This window comes from Piliocolobus tephrosceles, chromosome 13, assembly GCF_002776525.5.
Source record: "Piliocolobus tephrosceles isolate RC106 chromosome 13, ASM277652v3, whole genome shotgun sequence".
Lineage (NCBI taxonomy): Eukaryota > Metazoa > Chordata > Mammalia > Primates > Cercopithecidae > Piliocolobus > Piliocolobus tephrosceles.
The window spans coordinates 62,302,217-62,308,216 of record NC_045446.1 but is presented as its reverse complement, the minus strand read 5'-3'; the positions used below and the strand labels follow the sequence as shown (position 1 = coordinate 62,308,216).

The window sequence follows — 6,000 nt, the reverse complement described above, 5'->3', positions numbered from 1 at the left end:
TAGTGGTAGTGATATTGTTTTTATGAATTCCTCAGAATTTTCTGTGTACAATATCATATCATCTATGAATAAAAATAGTTTCACTTCTTGCTTTCCAATTTGGATACCTTTTATTTCTTTCTTCTTGAATAATAGCCCTAGCTACAACCTTCAGTACAATGTTAAATAGACATGGTGAGAGTACATATCCCTTTCTTATTCCTGATCTTAGGGTGAAAACCTTTCACCATTGAATACGATGTTATGTGTTTTTTTCAGAGATGCTCTTCATTGGGTTTTGGGTTGAGTTCTCTTCTACTTCTAGTTTGTTCAGCGTTTGTTTAATCATTAAAGGATATTCAATTTTGTCAAATAAGATTTTCTTCACTAATTGAGATGATCACGTGGTTTTTGTCCTTTATTCTAATAATATGGTGAACATCAATTGATTTTTGGATGCTAAACCAACTTCCATTCCTGGAATAAATCCTGCTTGGTAATAGTATATACTTTTGACATGTTGCTGGATTCAGTTTACTAGTATTTGGTTAAGAAGATTTACATCTTAATTCATAAGGAATATTGATCTGTGTTTTCTTTTCTTGTGATATCTGTGTCCGATTTTATAGCAGGGTAATACTGGCTCATATAATACAACTTATAGAATGAGTTGAGAAATATTTCCTCCTTTTATTTTTTGAGAGAGTTTGTGAAGGATTGGTGTGAATTGTTCTTTAAACATTGGAGCCAGGCGCGGTGGTTCATGCCTGTCATCCCAGCACTTTGAAAGGCAGAGGTGGGAGAATCACTTGAGCTCAGGAGTTCGAGACCAACCTGGGAAACCTTGTCTCTACTAAAAATAAAAAAAAATTAGCCAGGCATGGTGGCATGCACCTGTAATCCCAGTTACTTGGGAAGTTGAGGTGAGAGGATTGCTTGAGCCCAAGAGGTTGAGGCTGCAGGAAGCTGTGATCATGCCACTGCACTCCAGCCTGGATGACAGAGCGAGACCTTGCCTTTAAAATAAATTAAATGAATGAATGAATGAATAAATAAATAAATAAATAAATAAATAAATAAATAAATAAACAAAAAATAAGTAACATTTTATAGAAACTACCACTGAGGCCATCTGGGTGTGAAATTTTCTTTGTGGGAAATTTTAAAATTACTAACGCAACCTCTTTACTTGTCACAGGTCTATTCGTATTCTTTACTTCTTGTGTTATCTTTGGTAGTTTGTGACTTTATAGGAATTTGTTCATTTTATCGGTGTTATCTAATATGTTGCATACAATTTTTTATACTATTCCCTTATAATCCTTTATATTTCTGTAAGGTCAGTACTGATCTTCCCTTTGTCATTCCTGATTTTATTGATTTGATTCTTCTCTCCTTTTTTCTTGATCAATCTACCTTAAGCTCATCAGTTTTGTTGATCTTTTTAAAGAACTAACTTGATTTTGTTGATTTTTGGTGTTTTTCTATCCCCTATTCCATTTATTTTGGCTCTAATCTTTATTATTTCCTTTTTTTTCCTAGTTTATTTTGCTCATCTTTTTCTGTTTTGTTTTGTTTTGAGACAGGGTCTCACTCTGTCACCCAGGCTGGAGTGCAGTGCCATCTCAGCTCACTGCAACCTCCATCTCCCAGGCTCAAGCGATTCTCCTACCTCAGGCTCCCAAGTATCTGGGACTACAGGTACACGCCACCATGCCTGGCCAATTTTTGTATTTTTGGTGTTTCGCCATGCTGCCCAGGCTGGTCTTGAACTCCTGAGCACAAGTGATTCACCTCGGTCTCCAAAAGTGTTGAGATTATAGGCATGAGCCACTGTGCCCAACCCTTTCTCTGTTTTTTTTTTTTTTTTTTTTTTAAGGTAGTAGGTTAGCTTATTGACTTAAGATTATTCTTCTTTTTCATATGACATTTACAAATCTAAATTTCTCTCCAAGCACTGTTTTAGTTACCTCTCATAGGTGTTGGTATTTTGTGTTTTCGTTTTTTTTTTTTTAATTTTGAGATTTTTTTCATTTGAAGGTAATCTTAATGCTATTAAATTCACAAATGATAATTTAAATACCCAATCCTATTTATCTAAAACACACATTGCAAACACACAAATTATCTATTCTCTCCACATGTCAGCGCCCATTCATATCATGGTTTGGAAATGGGGAGACTAGATTCCCCTTAAACTGCAAGTCAGCAGGTGTTTCTTTACAGTTAACTTTAGCAAAATTCATACAAAATAGTAATTAACAATGATCTTCTTTACTTGTTAACTCACAAGGAAACACCTTCAAAACTGCATTTTGTTAAAGTTTCTGTACTAAAATGTAGAAAAACTGAACTACACAAATATTGAAAAGTTAAAAATTCCTTAATTTTTTATTCCTGGTGCCACTACCACAATTTACAGGGCAATATACCTGATGTAATGAAAAGAAAAAGAAAAAGACAAAGCTACAACAGATAAAAGACCTCAGGAATGTACATCTAATTGACACTACATTGCATTAATCAATAGCTGCACTTTTTGCAAACTGTGGCTATGACAGTCCTGAACAAGAAGGGTTTCCTGTTTAAGCTGCAGTAACTTGTCTGACTATGGATCATCGTTCCTTCTGTGGCAGATTTTTACAGTTCCTCTAATGCATTTGGGACGACTGTCTCAAAGTAACCTGCAGCTTTCCTGACAACTCCTCACTCTCTCTCCTGCTAAGAACTGTAGCCCTTTTCTGCTGTTTTTAGGACCTTCTGCTACCATATCCACCACTTCCACCACCAGATCCACAACCACCACCATAGGGACTGCCTGAGCTTCTTCCACCAAAACTGCCCCCTTTCATGGGTCCATAATTTGACTGCTGTTGTCCACTATAATTTCCAAAATCATTATAGTTCCCACCACCACCATAGTTACCACCGCCAAAATTTCCTCCTTCGTTGTAACCATCATATCCTCCACCACCACCACCATATCCACCTTGGTTTCCATATCCTGGTCCACCACCACCATAGCCCCCTCTACTACTATAACCAGGACCACCGCCATAGTTGCCACCATCACCTCCAAATCCATTATATCCACCATCACCTCCTCCATAACTACCTCTGCTACCACCACCTCCACCACCATAGCCTCCTCTTCCACCAAAGTTTCCACCACGGCCAAAATTACCTCCACCACCTCCAAAGTTTCCTCCACGACCCATAAAATTGCCAGATCCACCTCCACGACCTCTCTGTGATCCAGCAGACTGCATCTCTTGTTTAGAAAGGACCTTTTTCACTTCACAATTATGCCCATTAATAGTGTGGTATTTCTGAACAACAATTTTATCAACTGTATCATGATCATCAAAAGTTACAAAAGCAAATCCTCTCTTTTTTCCACTCTGACTGTCTTCCATATCTTCTATGGTTTCAATCTTGCCATACTTTCCAAAGTAGTCTCTCAAATTATATTCTTCTGTATCTTCTTTAATACCACCAACAAAAATTTTCTTCACTGTTAGATGTGCACCAGGCTTTACAGAATCCTCTCTAGAAACAGCTCTCTTTGGTTCCACTACACGCCCATCAACCTTGTGTGGTCGAGCACACATTGCTGCATCCACCTCTTCAACACAAGAATAAGTCACCACAAGATTAAGTCACAAAACCAAAGCCCCTGGAACGTTTTGTTTGGGGGTCTCTCATTACCACACAATCTGTGAGTGTGCCCATTTCTCAAAATGTTCTCTTAAACTATCATCTGTAGTTTCAAAGCTCAGACCACCAATAAACAGTTTTCTCAACTGCTCTGGTTCCTTTGGATCATGGCCCTCCTCCCCCCGGCGGCGACGGCGACTGCCGGAGTCGGGCTGGGGGCGACCGGGCAGCGGTTTTACCTCCATTTAGAGACCGGATTCGCCTCTTCCAACTTGAGTTCAATATGGGACCGAGAGGAAGAGGCGGGGCCAGTCGTCACGTGATGCGTTTTCCCCGCACCCCCAGTCTGGTGGGCGGTATTTTGTGTTTTCATTTCATTCATCTTAAAGCATTTTCTAATTTTCCTTGTGATTTACCCTTTAACTCACTGGTTATTTAGGAGTATATTTAATTTATACATATTTGTAAATTTCCTAAATGTTCTTTTCTTATTTTTTAATGTCATTCCATCGTGATCAGGGAAGATATTTTCTTCTGTTTCAATTATTTTTAATTTATTGATACCTTTTTTAATGGCTCAAAATATGGTGTTCCATGTGTACTTGAGAAGAGTATTCTGCTGTTGTTTGGTTGGAGTGTTCTGTAGATATCTGATAGGTCCAGTTGGTTTATAGTGTTGTTCAGGTTCTCTACTGCCTAGTTTTTCTAAATACTACTGGTAGTGGGATATGGAAATCTCCAACTGTTATTGTTGAATAATATATTTCTCTCCTCAATTCTGTTATTTTTTGCTTCTTGTGTTTTGGGCTCTGTTGGTAGTTGCATTTATATTTATATTTGCTATGTCTTCTTGATGGATTGACCCTTTTATCATTTTTAAATGACTTCCTTTGTCTCTTAACAATTCTTGTCTTAAATTTCTTTGTCAATATCATTACATTACCTATACAGGTACAGGTACAAATTACACCTGTGTAGTAGAGACAAGGTCTCACTATGTTGCCCAGGCTGGTCTCAAACTCCTGAGCTCAAGTGATCCTCCTGCCTCAGCTCTCTAAAGTAAAATAATTTGTATTCTTTTTTCTTTTCTTTTTTTTTTTTTTGAGACGGAGTCTCGTTCTGTCGCCCAGGCTGGAGTGCAGTGGCCGGATCTCGGCTCACTGCAAGCTCCGCCTCCCGGGTTTATGCCATTCTCCTGCCTCAGCCTCCCGAGTAGCTGGGACTACAGGCGCCCGCCACCTTGGCCGGCTAGATTTTTGTATTTTTTATTAGAGACGGGGTTTCACCGTGTTAGCCAGGATGGTCTCGATCTCCTGACCTCATGATCCACCCATCTCGGCCTCCCAAAGTGCTGGGATTACAGGCTTGAGCCACCGTGTCCGGCCAAAATAATTTGTATTCTTAACAAAGTGCTGTAGTTTTACTTGTTTTAACTAGATTTTCTTTCAACTTTTTTTTTTTTTTTTGAGACAGAGTTTCCCTCTTGTTGCCCAAGCTTGAGTGCCATGGTGCAATCTCAGCTCACTGCAACCTGCACCTCCTGGGTTCAAGCAATTCTCCTGCCTCAGCCTCCCAAGTAGCTAGGATCTTTCAACCTTTATCTAGAGATATAAAGTTGATTTACCTACTGCCATTATAGTATTTAAATATTTTGAATTTGACAACATACTTTTTTTTTTTTCTGAGACAGAGTCTTGCTCTGTCACCCAGGATGGAGTGCAGTCTCATGATCTTAGCTAACTGCGACCTCCGCCTCCAGGGTTCAAGTGATTTTCCTACCTCAGCCCTCCAAATAGCTGGAATTACAGGCATGTGCCCAGCTAATTTTTGTGTTTTTAGTAGAGGCAGGGTTTCACCATGTTTGCCAGGCTGGTCTCAAACTCCTGATCTCAGGCGATCCACCTGCGTTGGCTGGGATTACAGGTGTGAGCCACCACATCAGGCCTGACAACATACTTACTTTTACCAGTGAGTTTTATACTTTCATATATTTTCATGTTACTAAATTAACATCCTCTTCTTTAACTTAAATAACTCCCTTTAGCATTTCTCATAAGACAGATCTAGTGGTGATACATTCTCTCAGCTTTTGTTAGTCTGAGGAAGTCTTTGTCATTCTCCCTTTTTGGGAGACAGGGTTACTTGGTATTGTACTTGATTAAAATTTATTTTTCCTATGAGGATTTTGAATATGTTAGTCTACTTCTTTCTGGTTTGCAAGGTTTCTGCTGAAAACCCACTGATAATCTTATGGGTTTCCTTGCATGTAATATTTCACTTTTCCCTTGCTGCTTTCAAAACTCTCTCTTTGTCTTTAACTTTTGACAGTTTGATTATGATGTGTCTCGATGCGGTTCTCTTTGG

The 6,000-nt window shown here is 38.9% G+C and overlaps 1 pseudogene across 1 annotated transcript; it reads right to left on the bottom strand.

Moving 5' to 3' along the window:
- Positions 1 to 1,986: 1,986 nt before the first annotated feature.
- On the bottom strand, positions 1,987 to 3,881 carry LOC111540969 (annotated as a pseudogene). Its single transcript, XR_003306761.1, has one exon. The product of XR_003306761.1 is annotated as a heterogeneous nuclear ribonucleoprotein A3 pseudogene (transcript).
- Between the last annotated feature and the right edge of the window lie 2,119 nt (positions 3,882 to 6,000).